This window comes from Meriones unguiculatus, chromosome 12 (genome assembly GCF_030254825.1).
Source record: "Meriones unguiculatus strain TT.TT164.6M chromosome 12, Bangor_MerUng_6.1, whole genome shotgun sequence".
NCBI lineage: Eukaryota > Metazoa > Chordata > Mammalia > Rodentia > Muridae > Meriones > Meriones unguiculatus.
In genome coordinates this window covers 1079612-1099844 of record NC_083360.1, presented here as the reverse complement: position 1 = coordinate 1099844, position 20233 = coordinate 1079612, and the positions used below count along the sequence as shown (strand labels likewise).

At 47.2% G+C, this 20233-nt stretch overlaps 1 long non-coding RNA gene across 2 annotated transcripts; it reads right to left on the bottom strand.

The window, feature by feature from the left end:
- Positions 1 to 15869: 15869 nt before the first annotated feature.
- On the bottom strand, positions 15870 to 19975 carry LOC132646782 (uncharacterized). 2 transcript variants are annotated; one of them, XR_009585023.1, is made up of 4 exons: positions 18849 to 19975; positions 17735 to 17857; positions 16685 to 16903; positions 15870 to 16595 (listed from the first exon to the last, which is right to left on the bottom strand). It is a non-coding gene; the product is annotated as an uncharacterized LOC132646782 (long non-coding RNA). The 2 variants fall into 2 exon arrangements; XR_009585024.1 differs by having other exon boundaries at positions 16685 to 16808.
- Positions 19976 to 20233: the final 258 nt, after the last annotated feature.

The window sequence follows — 20233 nt, the reverse complement described above, 5'->3', positions numbered from 1 at the left end:
CACATACATACATACACACATACACACATACATACACACATACATACATACACACATACACACATACATACATACACACATACACACATACATACATACACACATACACACACACATACATACACACATACACACATACATAGAAAGCCCATTAAAGACAGAACAAAGGGCACTGTGGCAGGCTAAGAGAGGCCCTGAATAACTCTTGCCCTGCTTTAGAACGAGGTAATTTTGATTTTACCTTGTGCCCTTAACACCCTGCAGTTGGTCCTGTCTGTCACCACCTTTCTGCCATAGGACTTGCTGTCTGCCCTTGAGCACTTGTTCTTCACTACCTACCTCTCTCCTCCAGAGGAAATATGACTGACACTCCGTGAGGCAAAGGAGCAGCCCAGGCCTCCCTGGGGTCAGGGGCTCCCCACTCCTCTAGCATCCCCACATACCCGCAGTCTCGGGCTCCCCATGGAAGACTGAATAAAGTGCTTTATTATGTATTACGAGTTACACATATCCACATCCAGGGCCATATGAGCAGAGCAAACTAGAGTCAATGAATTATTTTTTTAAGGCAGAAAGAAAATTGGTGGGGAGTAGGGAAGAAGGAGGTAGGAATAGATTGGAGATATGATCAAATAAATTCTATGAAATTCTCAAAAAAATAATAAAAATATTGTTTTAGAATAATAAAATAATAAGGGTGATAGTGGCTTACGCCTTTAATCCCAGGACTCAAGAGGCAGATTTAGGTGGATCTCTATGAGTTCGAGGCCAGCCTGGTCAACAGAGCAAGTTCCAGGACAGCCAGGGATACACAGAAAAACCCTGTCTTGGAAAACCAAAGTGATGATGACGATGATGATGATGATAAAAATGGAAAGAGTTTCTGTTACAGATATATTGGAAAAGAGGGCATAATATAGCAAAACTAACTGAGAAGTAAAATACAACTTTTTACACTGTTTTAAAAATTATGTGGAGCTGAATAAAGTGTAATTAATAGTAAAAAAAAATAAAATAAATAAAATAAAATTAAAAAACAATAAATAAAAAAATACAAGCTAAAAAAAATTATGTGGAGCAGTGAGTGGTGGCAAAAGCGCAGTGGGTAAAGGCACCCACCTCCAAGCTTGATAGTTCGGTCCCCAGCACCGGCACAGCACCAGGAGATGATCAACTGCAGGCTGCCCTCTGACCTCCTATGCTGGGGCACCCCCCATAAACACAAGTAGATAAATAAAATCCTAAACCGTGTGTGTGTGTGCTAGCCACACAGCAAAGTTAGACTCGCACACACATGCCCACATATGGCAGCATTTCTCACACTGCTCTCAATAAATGTGTATACACTCATTAAAAAAACCAGAGCAAGTCTGCGGAACCAGCTCTGTGCTCTCTTCTCTTCCTTTTTAAACACGTTTATATCTTTACTTGCTTTTATTGTATGAATGTTTTGCCTGGCGTGTGTGTCTGTTCACCATGTGTGTGTCTGGAACCTGTGAAGGTCAGAAGAGGTATCAGATGCCCTGGAGCAGGAGTTACAGGGAGCCGTGAACCAGCATGTGGGTGCTGGCATCAAACCCAGGTCCTCGGCAAGAGCAGCGAGTGCCCTTAGCCACGTGCCAGCCCCCCACCGCCCCAAGAGTGCTCTTAGCACCTGTGGCCTCCCTTTTTTGACCGTCTCCTGTCGGCCAGGTTGCCCTCAAATGTGCTAAAATGCTCTGTAGTCAAACATGGCAATGGCTTTCTGAGTCTCCTGCCTCCACCCCTCCGGCACTAGGGCCCGTAGACACAGCCATTACCCCTGGTAGTGTGTATGTGTGTAGAGAGGGGATGAAACAGCCCAGGGCTTTGTGCTCCTGGGTAAGAACTCTAGCGACTGTGTTATTCTTCCAGACCCATAAGGAGACGTGTGTGCGTGGGTGTGAGTGTGAGAGTGTACGTGAGTGTGTGTGTGGTATTAAATGTTGAACCTAGGACCTTGTGTATACAAAGCAAGCTTTGACCACTGAGCTACATCCCCACCCCTGATTTCCACTTTTTCATGAGAAAGTAAAAGGCAGAGAGCAGTAAAGTGATTTGTACAAAGTCCCAGAAGTGATACTGGTTGAGGCCAGGATTCAAACTCAGATCTACTCCTTGTCCTGCACGCAACACTTGGAGGCAGAAAAGTGCAGGGTAGGAATGACCGAGAAAGGGAAGGTGTCCTGGAGAGGAAGACACCCCTCCCCAGCCTCCACCCCACTCCGCACCCCGGCAGAGGCCATGGCTGGGCTTTAGAAGAACGCAGAAAGGGGTAGCAGGTTTCTGAGTCAAACCCTGGGTGGGCCCAGCCATCTGCCTCAACACGCCTGGACCGAGCTGCTTGCTCACCTCTGGGAATTCCCTCGAGCAGGTCAAGGACTAGGGAATGTGCCCGATGCACACTGACTGTCTCGGTGCAGAGTTGGTGTTAACAGCCCTGCAGGTCTGCTCCGGGGGCTCTGACCCCACCCAGCCCCTGCCCTGCTCTCCTGAGACCCTCAGGGCTCCTCCTCCGGCTGTCAGACAGCTGCTCTCCTGCATGGCCCTGTGGCCTGAAGTCTGCCCTGTCCGGTTTACCCTGTGCCTGAGGTTCTGGCCCGCTGTCCGATGGGCCTGCGTTCTGCCCTCAGGCACAGCCTCCTGCGCGAGGCCACGCCCTTTCCAAGCCTCATGTTGGCAGATGATGTTTTCCTCCAAGCGAAGTTCCTGTTTCCCTGGGGCCTTGTTGAGAAAAATGTGCTTCCCTGTCTAAACCGATTTCTAGCCTCTACAGAGGAGCTCAAGGCACTGCCTGCCAAAACTCTCCCTGCTTCAAGCACCCCAAAGCCTTCCTGAATAATCAAAAAGAGATAAATAAATAAATAGATAGATAGATATAGATAGATAGATAGATATAGATAGATAGATAGATAGATATAGATGGATGGATAGATAGATAGATAGATAGATAGATAGATAGATAGATAGATAAACAAACACGCTTTAGTTTTCAGTCATTTGGAGAATCATTCAACCATTTGTTTTCCACTAGTCAAGTCTGTACTGTTTAGAACAAGCCGCTCACTGTGGTTTGAATGGGAGATGTGCCCCCACAGCCTCTTGCATTTGAACCCTTGGTGGCCAGCTGATGGCACTCTTTGGGGGAGTTATGGAGTCTTTCCACGGCAGGGGGGTGGGGCTTGCTCACCGAAGCAGGTCAAGGAGGTGGGGGCCATCTTGAGGCATACTCACTTTCCTTTTGAGGCCCATCGCTCTCCTCTCTGATATCTTCACCCTGACACACCGTATGCCCTGAGCTGTGAGCCAAAGTCAGCCTTAGGCCACCGCCTGGCGTGTGGTCACCACCGGGAAAATCACACAATCAGGAGATTCCAGCAATATGGTAAGCAAATGGCTCCAGTGGGGACCCAGCAAGAGCTGACGCCTACTTCCTGGACCTGCTCCTCTCCAGAGCCTCTTAGATTGGGGACAGCGCTGCAAGAACAGACGAAGCCACTCAGTCACTGCTGGACACAGGGCAACTCCACAGCCACTGCTTTGAAATTTTTCTTAATTTCTTAGCAGAGAGTCCTGTGCTTACACCGTGGGCCCCCAAAATTGTAACGGCCCTGTAAACAAACAAAGTACAATTGGATTTTCATGTCAAATTTTCATTAGGGGCTAGATAGTAAAGGAGCTTGCTGCCAAGCCTGGTGACTGATGCCAAGATGCACACTGTAGGAGAGGATCCACTTCAGCAGGCTGTCCTCTGACCTCTGACCTCTCACACACACTTTGACCATCAGTGGACAACAACGCTTGCTAGACAGACCTCACACCATCATGCCTTAAGATCTAATCCCACAGACATCATAAATTCTTAAGGCGATTGGATGTCAATCCCCCTGACTCCATCTTTACATGCTGTATCCATGTATCACATTATTACACTGTGTCCAGTTTGTGTACTCGCTGTGCACTGATTCACAGTAAATCAAGGGGCTACAGAGATGGTTCAATGGTTAAGAGCTCTTCACGGCTCTCACAGAGGACCTGGAATCAGTTCCCAGCACCCACACTCAGCGACTCACAGCTCACCCAGGGTTCCCAGAGCCCTCTTCTGGCTCTCACAGAGAACTGGAATCAGTTCCCAGCACCCACACTCAGCGGCTCACAGCTCACCTAGGGTTCCCAGAGCCCTCTTCTGGCCTCTAGTACCTGCTAGGATTTGGTGCGTGTAGAGTCATGAGGCACATGACATGATGGTTTGTTCCCGGGCAGAGCTAAGTGTGACATGCCTCCAGGTGACATGGCATTTTAGAGGTATTCTAGACATAAATGCAGAATCTTATAGCACACTAGTGCTAATCATTACCTCAACAAGAGCAAGACGGCATTTCTTTCAAAGGCAGCTAGACTCCGACATCCGGGTGCTAACGGAAAGGCAAGGCCGTGATGTTCATAACTGGTTTGGTGATGTCAGCGCTGTGTGTGGAAGATGAATGGCTCAGAGCCTACCCAGCCCCGTCTTCACTCGTGGCCCACCCTCCTCTCCTCCATCTGCTGTACCCAAAAGCAAACAACTCAGACTTTCCCTCTAGAGCTCCATCCTGGGGGTGGGGGGGAGCCCTGCTTCAGCTACCAGAGCCAATTTCCCACATCCCGGAGGCAGCCCAGCCCCGTCAGAACCGAGGCGTCTTCCCGATGGGTTTAGATGGGTCCTTGGGAAAGGAGATGGAAGAGAGCACCGATGAGCATGAAGCTAAGGACGTCTGAGGAGGGGGAGAATATAACGTGGAGACCCGCCTCATTCCACACCGATCCTCTTCTGTCTGCTCAGTCCAGCTGAGGCGGGCCCCAGGGACTGGGGTTGTTTCTGTTTCCTTGCCTCACATTTTAAACAACTGTCATTGTACAAATGTGACACATATTTTGCACACGTATTTCAGACCCCATTTTCTGTTATTTGGCAATTAAGATTTCAGGACTATAGCATGATAGTGTTCAATGGGCTTAGTAACCCACATGGATTTGACCTAAAAGAGACCTCGCCCAAAACCTGGCTCTGCAATTTCCCCCTGTGATGATCTTGAGTAAACTATTTCTCTGTCCTCAGTTTGCATATTGTCCATTATCCCATGCATGCATCCAATAGACTATGTGAAAATTACATGAGAACTCAATACAAAATGATAGACACACGCAGTATAGAGCATCAGAAGGACCTTCCAGACTGAGAGAAAAAAAAAAAAGTCAATTTTTTGAGGGGAGCTGGGACTTAACTACCCCTCTGCCAGTAGCTGAGAGGTTCAACCGGGAGGAAATTAACAGACAGAGCTGGCATGCGCTGCCCCATCAGTCTGCACAACTGAATGAATGCTTATGTCATATCCTGTCTAAAACCAGCCATTCTTCCCATTCTTCACATGGAGCAGGCGACGAGAGAGATAGCCCGGCCGTGCTGAGATAAGCCAGCAGGACGGTTCAGCGGACTAAGCAGTTTGCCGCCAAGCCTGGGATTCACGTGAGAGAAGAGAGTTGCCCTTTGACCTCCATGTGGGTGCTGTGCTGGTTTGCAAGCACACATACAAATACATAAATATAATTACACATTTTTTGAAGAATTGTCTTTTTCTTCTTTTTCAGTAGAAATAAGAGCTGGCGGTTTAACCCAGTTGGTACAGCACGCGCCCAACATGCACGAAATTCTGGGTTTGAGTCCCAGTATCGCACCAAGCAGGCACCGTTGTGTGTTGATACAGGTCCAGGGAGCAGAAGGAAGACGGCTGAAAACTCAAGGCTGTCCTTGGGTACACAGCAAGTTTAGGCCAGCCTGGAACACATAATACTCCATCAAAAACAAAAGAATGATGCCAACCATTTCTCAAAAGCCGTAGAGAATTCTTATGTACCAAACATGAATTAGTTCTAATCTTATAAACAACACAAATGCTATGTGCATTTTCCCGAATTCACCACCAAAGCGCCAGCAGCCTCTCTAACGCAGTAGTTTACAACATTTGAGTAAGCTGTTTGATGACCACGGCATGATTATTGCAATAATGGACTGTGCTCCTTTCTTCACTCACCCGTGCTGAGGGCTGTTAGCAAAACATACTCAAATTATTCACTTTATTCTCACGTGGTTTTATGATATTATTATTATCTCTCACCTTGCTGTTGAGGAAACTGAGGCCCAGAGCGATTCTTTGGTTTGTTTCAGGCAATCTGTACACTGACTCTGAGGAGAACAAACCCTGAAGGGTGTTTTGGCTTCTTCTAACTGAAGTTTTCTTGGATAAGAATGCACTAGTCATGTATTGAGGAGGAAAAAATCTCTCCCTGACCTGATTCTGAAAGCCGAGATTCCCCAAGCGCAGCCAGTCTCTCCTTACTCATCTCTCTGCTGAGTTTCTAGAACCTTGATGATGGTTTTAAGTCAAAGCGTGTGCGTGTGTGCGCTGTGTATGTGGTGTGGCGTGTTCCTACAGAGTAAACGGAAGCGTCAGAAAGAGCTGTAAGTCTACTGTCAGTCACTGATCATCAGGGCTGCTCTCAGGCTTGATGGTCACCGTCCTGCCAAGTTGGAGCCACACCTGGGCTCCAGAAGCTTCAGAGCTGGGCACGTGGCCCTGAGCCCTCCCTGCCTTACATCCACATCCTCCCCTCCGTGGACTCGGACGTCTCTAAACTGTCAGAGAGAACCGGAGCAGTGGCCGATATAGGAGCAACAAAACTTCTCTAGCGGTCTCTTCCCTTTCAACTCAGAGGGATTTCTATTTTCATTCCTTTTTAGCAGTGACATGCTTAATGGGAGCAGAATGGCTGCTCTCTGTAAGAAGCTGAGCAACAGTCCTCATCGGGGGAAATACAGCCGCACAAAGAAACCCTGTGTAAGAGCAGGTCTCCATTCAAGCAGGTGTTCTCCCAGCATCCCTGCGGCTTGGCACACTTTGGGAAACTGTTTGCTGAAAGCTCTGATTTTGCTCCCCCTGATTTCCTACTTGGCCCCAGGTCCTTGGCTACGTTAGAACAAAGTTCATTTACCATGAGGCAGGTTATAAAATGATGAAGTCTTATTTTTCATTTGGGCATTTGCTTGGCATGGGTTCAGCCTAAATCTTGTTTTCCATAAGCATGTAATTAATTATCCCACTGAAGCAAGAACAAGGTGAGAAACATGTTCTTAGATTCAGCAGATAATCAATGGCCAGAATGGGCTGAGTTCTGCCTGGGTTTCTTTTTATGCAGTATTATGAGAGACTACTATTAAGAGACTACTTCTAAACAAGCCATGAAACAGATTATTTGAACAAGTATTTTTTTTTTTTTAATCAGACACAAAAGCTATTACACACCTGTTAATATGATGTGTAAACTAAAACTCTGATCAATTTTGGGGAGTCTAGGGCTAGGCTTTTCAGCAGAGTTGAGCATTCTCGCATTGGTCTGGCCTGGCAAGGACTGTATGTAGCCAGCACTACCCTGGGCTGTGATGGTGCTCTGACAGGCACCTTTTGAAGGGCCCTTCCCTTCAAAATGCTAGCTTCCTTAATACTCACTCTTGTCAAAAGGGAACTGATTGTTGGGTATTTTGTTCATGGTTTGCAGACTGCTCCAGTGTGCACAGTAATTGAGCAGCCAAGCCCAGGAGAGCGGTGCATTAGGGACTGCCACCACCAGGCTCAGCCCAGCCCAGCCCAGCCCCACCCAAGGCTTGGCCCCAGCCACACCTTAAGGGAGGGACCCAAAGTACACTGTGCCAAAGCCTCCTGTCAAGATGTGCCACTCCCTGGGCCTAGGCTGGCTGCTGCTGGGGCTTGTCCTTGAGGCTGCAGGGCAAAAACTAGGTCTTAACGTGGCCCCAAGCACCTTGGTGGTAAGGCAGCAAAGAAACAATAATAGCAGTAGATCTGAAATGGCCAGGGATGCTTTGCAAAGGTTCAGGGGGGTGTGGCTTTTAGCCAGTCTTACTGGGATCATATAAAAACATCCAGGTTAATTTTTAATGACAACAATGACAGCTGACAAGTATATCATAACTAGTCTATCAAGTATTGTGTGTGTCTCAAGGCCAGCAAAGATAGCTCAGCAGGTAAAGGAGCTTCCTACCAAGCCTGAAGACCTGAGTTCAAGTTTCCAGAACATGCACCATGGCTCACACACACACACACAAATATTCTTAAAAAAAAAAATACCATAAGTAGAAACAAGAGATGGAATGGATTCTGTATTAGTTGCTTTGACTTGTCTGTGACTCAGTTTGCCTCGTGATTTCGGTCTATCGCCGCAGGGCAGGACTGACTGGGCAGGACTGACCGAATGGCAGTCGGGGACATGGGAGTGCGTGGTGGGGACTGTCTACATGACAGCAGCCTAGGAACAGACAGAAAGGCAGGAGCAGGCGCCAAGCTACTGTCTTCAGAGGTCTCTATCTAGTGGCCTATGTCAGCTAGTTGGGGCTCATCTTCCGAGGCGCCCTTAGCCTGCTAAAGAAGCACCAAAAGGCAGGGATACCTGCTTAGACACGAGCCAGTAAGGGATGTTTCAGATTCAAATCATACCAGATTTCAATGAAAACGTTCACTTCTGACCTGGTGGAATGTTCTTGCTTGGTCGGAGGAGTCAGAGACTACCTGCTTCCCAAGCCTCTTCTGCCTGCACACATCTGAAGCACTTCCCTGACTTCCCTGTAGCTATCCTCGGCCCCGTGACTAGGTTCTTGGAATGGAGTGTGAGTCGGAGAAATGTTCACCTCCTCCATGCCTGGCCCAGAGTGCTCTCGGGAATTCCTCCGCGCCCTTTCTCTCTTCCTTCGCCTCTTAGCTGAATGCTGAGGATCAAGGGGACCCTCACCCGGTCAACCCTCTGGGGCATGAGGGAGCTGCCGGAGAAAAGAAGCAGGCCCTGCCATGTTGGAGTACAGTGCAAGAAACACACGGTGCTGGATTAAGCCGCCGAGATGGGGAGGGTCTAGTTTTATCCGGGGGTTTCTGTTTGTTTGTTCGGCTGGGTGTTGGCATCATGCATGCTAGGCAAGTGCTCTACCATTGAGTAATACTCGGAGCCATCTTTCTATTTTTATTTTTTTATTTTTATTTTAAAGGGGTGTCTCACCATGCTGTCCAGGCTGGCTTTGAACTTGCAATTCTCCTACTCTCAGTTCTGAAGACTCTGGGATTACCGCTCTTTCCCACAAGGCCTGGTTGCAGGTTATTTGTTGTTTTGGTTTTCCCGTTGTTGTTGTTTTGACTTATTTACTCTTTGACAGTGTATATAATACATGCTGGCCCCACATACCCACCTTCTCTTGTTCCTTCCCACCAAGGTTCCCTCCTCCCGGCAGGTTACCCTCCTGCTGTTGTGTCATTTTGTTTTCTTTGTGTTTTTATTTTTACCTTGTGACCTACTGAGTTTAACAAGGGACAACTGGGCACAGGGATGGAGCTAGTCACTGGAGCATAGGCAGTCCATCAGAGGCCACAGCAAGAGGAGTGATGACTCTCCCCCACCAACCCCCAGCAGCTACCAAAACTCTCCTCACCAGCCTCTCCCTGTCATAACTGAAGGCTGACAGGCTCAGCTTTCTATGAGCCCAGTGTAGGTAGGTAAGCGCAGCTGCTGTGGGCTCCTGAGTGTAAGCGCCTTCTCATGCCCAGAGGACCTATCTTCACAGCACTCCTCTCCATCCTCTGGCTCCTGTATTGTGTCCTTTCCCTTCTTCCACGGTATTCCCTGAGCGTTGGAAAGGGTAAGACAGGTAACGGAGGATTGAATACTCAACAGGCATCCATTTTCAGCACCAAGTCTGCGTTCACCACCAAGGCTGACCAAGGCTGATAGCAGAACTAGTTAATGGAGTATAAAAATAAATACTTAAGAATCAGTTTTACAACATGTCTACTTAGTAAAACAGAAGCAGTAGGCTCATCCCTGGGGCCCATGACCTGCCAAGCCATCGAGGGCCTTTGGCCAGATTTACCGACCAGGAATGAATTCCTTCCTGTGCAACGATTTCAAATACCGTCAGAAAGAAACTGGTTCCCTCCGTAGCAGTCATGTCACTCTTGTACCGACCTTGCACGGCAGGTTGGAACGGCAGCACAATAAGGCCCGAAGCTGGGCAAGAAGCCGAGGAGTTTATTCCCTCAGCAGCCGGCACAGCAGCTTCCAGTACGATAGAATGTCGTCAGCGTGGAGAGAGCCCCCTTGGCCCTTTATCGGCTCCGCTAAGCGGCAATGGGAGGTCACGCTCTTCTCGGAGGACAAGACACGCTCAAAACAAACGGGCGGTCTCTTACAGCCGCCGCCCTGTCAGCTTACTTCAGCTCTATGCTCTGCCTAGGACACTGTTAGATGGTCTTTCCAAAGAGTTGATTTCTGAACTCTTTAATATCTTGGACTAGTAAAGAACAAATGCCTTTCTTATGTTTAAAATAACTGTAATATAAAAACATACATATGGCTATTTTATTAATAAGAGTTACATGTTAACTATAATGAAGCATAAATGTCGTTATGTGTTCTTAATCATAACAAAATGTTCTCTCTAACACAGCACAGGGCAGAGGTTGCATCTTGTTACAGGTCATCCCAAGCCTCTACACTCACCCTGTGGAGATTTTGTGTCTCATAACTTCAGTGACGATCTGTATATTGATGATTCTCAGATCTCTAGCTCCATCCCAGAGCTACAACTCAAGTTGAGAAGGACTTGGGATCCTTCTCAAGATATAAACCACATATTGAGCTGCTCGTGGGAAGTTTTCACATGACATAACAGGCATTCAAATGAATGAGTCACTCAACTACTGGCAACGTGCGCCTTTACTGGATCCTATTGGTCAGCTGTTGAGAATCAAGCCTCCCCCACTATCCTCTGCTCTTCCCCCACAACCCTCTTCTCCTCCGAAAGAAAACCCAGATTTGGTTAGTGTGACCAGCTTCCCCACTCAGTTATGTCTCCAGTGGAAGCCTGACCACCCAGCTTTCAACCCTAAATGACGTTTGTTTGGGCCAAGGGTTATCTGATTGGCTCAGAAATCAGAGTGAGCCAATGAGAAACAAGAGTAGTCTGCTGAGAGGCTTTGGAGAAGTGTTCTCCCCGGAGAGGACTTGAGGAAGTCAGAAAACAACAAACAAGGACAAGCAAATGCAGCATAGAGCGCAGAGATCAGGTTTACAACCCCAGTCTGCCTGGGTTGGCTTCACTGCTCAATAAACGTGCAACCACTATCAAATTACTGGGTACTCCAATGCCTCAGTTTTCCCAACAGTAATATGAGTTGTGAGAGGAAAATTAGCTAATGTATGTAAATGTTAGCACATAATGAGTCTTCTGTCTATTATTGCGCTGCTCCCCATGTTTGCTTGCAGCTGCTATCACCAGCTTGCTTTCAGCCTGAGAACGCAATGAACTCCAAGGATGCAAAGAAATTTAAAGCAAATTTCTTCAAAATCCATCAAAGCAAAAAAATAAAGAACCGTAGTCTTGAGCTGGTCAGATGGCTCAGCAGGTGAAAACATTTGCCTCAAAGCCTGATGACCTCAGTTCAATCCCCAGAACCCACATAAAAGTAGGTTGAGACAACTGACTCTACAAAGTTGCTTCTGACCACACATCCTACACACATGCACGTGTGTGTGTGTGTGTGTGTGTGTGTGTGTGTGTGCGTGTGCGTGTGTGCGTGTGCACACCCGGTGGTGATGGTGATGATACTCTTTTCTGCATGTTGGTATTTTGTCTGAATCTATGTCTGTGTGAGGGTGTTGGACCCCCTGGAACTGGAGTTACAGACAGTTGTGAGCTGCCATGTGGGTTCTCTAGAAGAGCAGCCAGTGCTCGTAACAGCCGAGCCATCTCTCTAGGCCCAATAATGATAATGATGATGATAAGAAGAACCTGAGTCTTTGTTGACATGCTTGAACTTCATAATCTACCACACATCAACCATCTTATCACAAGGGCTAGTAAACCCTCTGCTGTTTGCTTAGATGAACTTTTTGTTGTTTTTATCAACCACGAATCAACTTGATCTATCAGCTAACACAGGCTTTCAGAGTTTTCTAAAACAATGGCTTCTTCAATCTAATAATAGAAACCTGTTTCTGATTTTTCTTTCTTTCTGTCCCTTCTTCTTCTTCTTCTTCTTCTTCTTCTTCTTCTTCTTCTTCTTCTTCTTCTTCTTCTTCTTCTTCTTCTTCTTCTTCTTCTCCTTCTTCTCCTTCTTCTTCTTTTAATGGTTTTTCAAGACAGGGCTTCTCTGTGTAACCTTGGCCATCCTAGACTCACTTTGTAGACCAGGCTGGCCTCAAATTTATAGAGCTCTGCCTGCCTTTGCCTCCCTGAGTGCTGGGATTACAGGTGTGTGCTACCTTACCTGGCCAGTTTCTGATTTTTAAAGGACGTATTTCAGAGCAGGTTAACAAAGGTTTCTGGTTAGGTACCTCCCATACACAGAGGTAATTACAACTATGCATTTTGTAGATGTACTTTTAAAAATGTTCATTTGTATCTACTTATACTTCATCTGCTAGCTGAATGTTGAACACCAAATGGAGAACGTCATGATTCTAGGATATGACCAGCCATTAGGCAAATGACAACAAACTCTGCACATTTATCCCATCCGGAGGAGAGGGTCATTTATTCCCCTCCAGAATCTGGGGTTTCGAGTAAATGGCCAGCTACTGATCGGCAGAACTAATACCAGTTCACAAGCTGGTAATGTAGCTGGGTGGGGTCTGGCCCTGAGGGCACCAGTAAAACACACACTCATACACACACAGATAGACACACACAGAGGGAAAGAGAGAGAAGTGTCTGTTTCCTGGATCTCAGCTTGGATGTGAAAGCTGTTCGCGTTTTGTTGTAGGTGAAATTACAAGGTCTGTAAAATTCCCCAAGGAGAACCGACTTGAACTGTTAGTATAAAAAATGATTAATTCTGTGAGTTTGATGTATAACTTGGGGCTTTAATGTGTTACAAAGGCAATAAAAGCTAGGAAAACATGTTTTGGTTTAAAAACCTTTGGATTTCAACTAATTCTCATAGGTTAGAAGGTTCTATTTTCAAAACACAGGAAGAATTGGGGAAATCTCTGTGAGTTGACTTAATTTAAACTCCACACTTGTAGACACTCATATTGGTTTTGCTTTGCTTTTTTGCAGTGCTGACAATTGAACCTAACTTCCTGTGCATGCCAGGTAAAGCCTCTCCCACTGAGCTGGACTCCCCAAGTGCAGGGTCATTTAGTGGTGTGTGTGTGTGTGTGTGTGTGTGTGTGTGTGTGTGTGTGTGTGTGTGTGTGTAAACATGTGTGCAGCTGCGTGTGTACATATAGAGATGCCTGTAAAAGACACAGGTCAACTCGTCATTCCCCATCTTTTTTTCCCCTTCGGATAAGGTCTCTCACTAACTCTGGCTCACCAATCCAGTGAAACTGGTTGGGCTACAAGGCCTGGGGAGCCACCCGTCTCCTCTTTGCAAATAAGCCACCACTAAGTACAATCAGTGCCCCTTGTAGAATGCTGTCTGGCCTCGTTGGATTGGCCCCTGCAGTTAGCAATTGCTGCAGTGAATTCACGAGCGTACTGGCCAGGTCATGTCCGCAAGATAGCATTTTACAGCTCTCCTCTCCACCCTCCAGCATTTACATTTCTTCTACTCCCCTCTTCCATGGTGCCCCCTGAGTCTTGGAGTAGGGTCTGAGATAGATGTCCCATTTAGGGGTGATCATGCAGTAGTCACTTATCCTCAACACTCAATTATGAGTCTCTGCGTTAACTGGTCATCAGTTCTCTAGCCATCGTTGACAGCAACACTAAGCTGTAGGTATAAATATAGTAGTTAGAAGGCAGTTTGCAACCGGAGCAGTTCCTCCGTGGGACCCAGGACCTCTAGAGCCTGGACGTCGAGCCGGGTTTGCTGAGTAGGCATGCGTTTCCTCCTGTGAGGCAGGCTCCTATCTAATGAGGGAGTAGTTGGTTACACCTGTAACTCTTGCACCGCTGTTGCCTCAGGGGCCACAGCTTTCAGGGTTTGCCCGGAATAATGCCACCCGTTTCCCTGTGTGGCCCCCTGCAGTGTTACAGAAGCTAGTCACTGGGGAGGAAGGTTATGTCATTCCAGTTTGGTTTCTCTATGTTCTGCAAGCGAAGTGTGTTGTCTTCGGCTGCAGCCTCTTACCATTCAGGTCTGGTGGACAAACAAGAGCAATGGCAATCACCTGTGCTGCTTCAGAGCCATCTGAGCCCTCCCTGACCAGTAACTCAGGGGGCTATCTCACACCTGGCACCGAGATGTTTATTTAATAGCCCATGTCTTCTCAAGTAAGCATTGTCTACGCATGTGGGGTGTCTGTGTTCAAATTTCTTTATCTACTATTATTATCACATATTTTAATTAGTACAAGTATCTGTTACTTTGCTCTGGGCTACCTCTCACTGAAGTATGCCTATCCAGAGAAGAAAGACAGTTCAGACAGGAGAATCTGAGGGAACGTATGGGGCTAGCTGAGGTGGCTGTGACCAGCAGATTGGGCTCCTTTCAGGAGAAAAGGCTCAGGAGATAGAGCTGAGCAGACGGAAGCACAACCTCGCACAGTTCCTTAGCTGCTGCTAAGGACTCTCTACACCACTGGCTCTCAATTTTCCTAATGCTACGGCCCTTTAATGCAGCTCCTCATGTCGTGGTGACCCCAACCATGAAAGTCCCCATTACTACTTCATAATTCTAAGTCTGCTACTGTTATAAATCACAATATATATCTGACATGAGACCCTGTGAGGTCACGACCCACAAGTTGAGAACCACTGCTCAACTGGTGAGCAGTGAAAAGAACCTGACTAAGCTGGCCACTGTTGTTCCACATAGGAAGACACAGGATCGAATGGACGGTGCCACTGGCATGTCCCTGCCTGACGTGGCCAGGCCTGTACTGAGTGCATGGCGAGGTCATTGCCTCCTATGCTCTTCATTTAATACTCTTAACTGTAGAAACAAGTATTAATGTCCTCTCCTCCTAGGTTACAGCACATAGAACCCTGAAATGAGTACCTCATTGCACCGATGATAAATACAGGTCAAGACTTACAAGCCTGGGCAGTATGAGGACCATAATAAAGTAGCATTACAAATTCAGCTCTGGCTGGACAGTGGTGGCTCATGAGGAGGCAGAGTCAGGCAGATCTCTATGAGGCCAGCCTGGTCTACAGAGAAGTTCCAGGCCAGCCAGGCTACACAGAGAAAGCCTGTCTTGGAGAGAGAGAGAGAGAGTCTATAGGACTCTCTAGACCTATAGAACTTAACACTGTAGCAACAGACAAAACTGAAACACCTGACCTTAGCAAGGCCATGGCCACCAGAGCACACATGGCAGGTTTAGGACTCATGGCATCGTCCTGAAAGCCTGCAACCAAGGAACTGGCAGAATTGTTCAGTGTGTTCAGGCTGCTGTATGAACCACCACAAATGAAGTGTTTATAAACAGGACTTTGTTTCTCAGAGTTCAGACTAGGACGTCCCGGGTCTAGAGGCCAGGAGATGCAGCATTTGGTAAGGTCCACTGGCACCTGGGCCTTATGTCCTCATGTGGCAAAAATGAAGAACTCTAACCTCCCTGAGCCTTCTAAGGTGCCTGACCCAGGCCACTTTTCTCTCTCCCTTTCCCCCTTCCTCCATCCCTCCCTCTCCCTCTCTCTCCTTCACACACACACACACACACACACACACACACACACACACGTGATCATGCACCAGTCATCATGATGTCTTCCCCTCACCAGGGCTGGGCAGATGTCAGAGCCAGGCCCTTGAAACTACGGAAGTACGGCCTAAGTAAAGATTTTTTAAAATATATAAAATTACTCAGCTTTGAATATTTTATTATGGCAAAACAAAATACAAGTAGAAGCTGGTGGCACCCTGAGAAGAACACAGTAATGCAAAGTAGTCTCTGAAATTATCTCTTGAGCTTTCAGCCAAGGAGAGCCAAGGAGACTCGTGTATAGAGAGAATCCCTAAAGAAAATGCCTGCATCTTCTGTGCGGGCTCCCTGCCGGCCCACATTAGCGCAGCGGTTAGCGCGAGGCGGGTTCTCTTCTGTACATTCTGGGTAAGAGCTGCATCACCCCAGTTGTGTGTGTGTTCATGGTTTTCAGTACTAAAAATGCTGGGGATGTCACTCAGTCGGTAGACTGCTTGCCCACCCTGCACAAAATCCTGGGTTCAATCCCCAGGACTACAAAACCAGTGCATGGAGAATGTATGTATAATTCAAATTAACATATGCGCATTCAGTAGAGAAGAGAATAAATGAAGTCTACCTATAGCTCCGATACCCAGCTGACTATTAATCTTCATAATGATAGATTTCTTTCTAGACTCTCTCCACATAGATACCATTTTGGAAACTGATGAGTTCTGCTGATTTTTTCCATTCATTTTGCAGGCTTGTCATTTTTCAGTGGAGATTTTTGTCACGGGTGTCTCCTCTGGAAATTGTGCAAGCTTCCTAAGCATCAAGACTGCACAAACTCTCAATCCCAGATCTGGTCCTCTCCACCACCTTCCCAAGCTGGACCTTCCCGAAGTCTGAGAGAAGAGGCAAACCCGGCTCATCAGAAAACAGCCATGTCTGCTACAAAAATCTGCTGCCCCCAAACCCCAGTGCATTTCATTACCTTTCAGTGATCCGTTTGGAATTATTCACCTCGCTGCCCTTAATTATCCACTTCACTGCTTTCATCATTAGCATGGAGGGCGGAACCAACGCTGGCCTGTCTTCTCTTCAGCGCCCAGTCACTTCTGATTAGTGAATTGCATAGAAAATGTCCTGAGCTCTAGCAAGCCGCTGCCAGTTAGTGTCCTCACCCTGAGAAGTGCTCATTTGTATTCTGTCTCTGGGTCAGAGTGGAGGCCATGGGTTAGTGGGGTGGGGGTGGGGCAGCAGGGGCCAGCCAGTCTAATAGTGGCATGGGACTTCCACCTTCCAGCCTTTCCTTCCCTCCCTCCCTCCCTCTCTCCCCCTCCTCCCCTTTCTTCTCTCCTCAAGCCTCCTCCCCACCTCTAGCTTCCCATTCAACAACATAGAACAAAGTAAAATAATAAATAAATAAAACCAAAGGGGAAAAAGAGGCTCCAAAAACTGTGACAATAGCAACCTCCAATCCTGACCCTCTAGCCTTCCTCCACCTCGCAGGCCCTCCAGCTACTCAGAACCGTCCCTAACAAAAGACCCCAATTTGACCCCTGGCCCACTAAAGCCGATTCAAGGCTGGGATTTGAATCTTTTTAAGCTGACTGAGCCTGGGCACAGACCAGCCACAGCCAGGCCACCAACCTCCGAGTCACCAGGAACATATGTTCATTTTCCTCTTGTTCTGTATTTTGGTGCTGTTGATAATTTTTGTTTGCTTGCTTTTATTTCTTCCTTTGCAAATTGGAGCCAGGTCAGCTCAGATGTATATGTCAGATGTATACACAGGAATTCAAGAGGCATACACACAACCTCCAAAGTAAGATGACTCCTGAGGATACTCCACCACTCCCGGGGAGCTGCTAACTGTGTTACATTTAGGAATGTTTGAAAGGAATTCCTGATAGATGTTTTAGTTTTTTTTAAACATTATCTTGTAAACAGTGTTGCTTTTTAAAGGACTGGCAAAAGTGTAATTCATTACTCAAATAGGTACTCATAAAATATCTGTCCCAGCCCGGGGCTTCTTACTCACCAATGGGGACAAACAGAGGCTGTGTGCGCCCAAAGCAAACAGAGGTTCCTTGTGAGAGGAGCCAGCCAGGAAGTGCCTGCTGCTCTCCAGTGAATGTGGACACTCCTGCAGAAGCCTGGCTGTCTGGAGGGCGACAGGATAAAGCAAGGAGGGCAGGAAACACTCAGGGGACTATAGCTCATATCTAGCTGTAGGTGGCAGGGGTTGGAGGGCCTTCTTACTATTTTATCCCTTGAAACTTCAGCCAGATTGTGTTTTAGCAGATTGAAAGACATGGCTGGCTTATATGGCAAAACACTTGACTTCTAGGGGAAAATAATGCTTTGCATCACTCCAGACTCCTAGGAACCATGGGAAAATTTCTCTCTGGTCTTTCATAGAACAGCTGACACAAGCCCTGCTGGAAAATGGATTTTTTTTCTCTATTAGTCTCATTTATATATTTATTTGCATGTTAAAGCAAATATTCACTGTGTCCCAATTGTGTTCTAGACACTGTGTTAAGGCAGAAAATCTTGGGGAGCAGAGTAAACATAGTTGGTCCTCTCTCTCTCTCTCCTCTCTCTCTCCTCTCAGCATACAAACATACATTTTTTTGACCACCTCTTCCAAGTCATAGTCACTGAATTTCAAAATCTCAGAGGACAGTACATTTAATAAAGCTGGGAGAATAATGTAACGTCCTGTGAGGGTTGAATGAAAATGGCCCTGTAGGCTCATAGGAAGGGCACGGTTAAGAAGTGTGGCCTTGTTGGAGGAAGGGTGTCTCTAAGGTTGGGCTTTGAGGTTTCAGAAGCTTAAGCGAGGCCCAGTGTCATTCTCTCTGTCTGCCATCTGCGGATCCAGTGTAGGACTCTCAGCTCCTTCTCCTGCACCATGCCTGCCTGTGCGCTGCCTTGCTTCTCGCCATGATGACAATGGACTAGACCTCTGAACTGTACGCCAGCCCCAGGTAAACGTTTTCCTTTCGAAGAGTAGCCTGACAGGGAGGAAGGAGTATAGCTCTCTGCCAGCCATCTGACTATGCTCAGCCCAAGAGAGCATCACTCTGCCCCCATTCCCACCGGGACTCTGGGGCACCAGGCACTTGAGCACATTCTTCCAGCGTGTTTACCTGTGACTCCTGCTGGTTCAGCAAGCAACAAGACATTGAAACAGATTGTCGCGGTGATGATTTGGTTAGCCAGGGTTGTTGGGTTCTCCAGCCCAGGTCTCCTGCGGGAGCACTGTCTCCTTGGTTTTGTAGAGGGTTCCAGAGACTGTCAGGAACTCACACCAGAGATGCCCAACTATAGATCCGTCTGGAAGCTCTCAGCTCTGAAGCAGAAACGAGTAACTTCCATCTCTTGTTCCTCATATTCACATCCCTAAGTCTGTTTGTTTGTTTACTGCATTGATGTTTTGCCTGTATGTCTGTGTGAAGGCGTCAGATCTTGGAGTTACAGAGTTGTGAGCTGCCATGTGGGTGCTGGGAATTGAACCTGGGTCTTCTGGAAGAGCAGTCGGTGCTCTTACCTGCTGAGCCATTTCTCCAGCCCTAGAGCATGGTTTATTAAGAAACATTTTTATGTTAATACAATGTTACCCAAGCAAAGCCCCCTGCTAATGAGCGAAACTTGGAGTCCTCACTGAGCGGCATGGTAAACTATATTGAACTTTACTGCTGTCCTTCTGCCCTGACGTCCTGAGGGTCTAATCATAGACACAGAGAGTAAATGAACTACGCCAGGTGCCAGGGGCTGTAAAGATCTAGAATATGGTAAGTATTTAATACGTTCTTTGTGACTGGTTCACTGGCTGATCATATGAACACAAACCACCTTCCTCACTGAGTTCACAGCATTCGGTCCCAGAGCTGTGCTCGTGGCTCGGACATACATGTTCCTGCCTCTTCAGCTGGTACTGTCTTGTTATGAGGTTTTGTTTGCTACTGAGCTAGGCAGTGAGCACCAAAGACCACTGCAGAAAGATCTTCTATATTTTTTAGTAGCAACAATAACAAACTTGTCTGTAGGAACAAGCAAACCTTCAACAAAATAGTCTGTTTACGCTTGGGAAAAAATTTAAAAAAGCAGGGTCAAACCTTACATTCCCCACCCCCAGAATCACCAGAGTTTACCACAGCACGTACTCAGCAGGATGATAAAACTACTACTGCTGAACAAAGGGGCCACTGTCTCTACACCCCTTTCCTCTGGGGAACAGCTTCCTCTCTCAACCTGAGAGATAGCCTTGTGGGGTTCCTTCTGAGTCATACTAGCGGGTGGGGTGTGTCTGCCCTGGTTCTGACCTTGTGGTGGCCAGAGGAGAATGGCTGAGTTCTTCACACTCAAGTCCTGGTAAGTCTCAGAAAAAGTCCATCGAGCCACTGCAGGCCACTGTACCCGAGTGCCCCCGCTCCCGGAGGCTGGCGCTGCCAGGCTGGCTGACAGGACTCCCTTTCCCTTCTGTGCACTTCAACTCTGACCGTGGAGACCTTGACAGGTTCAGAATCCCGAG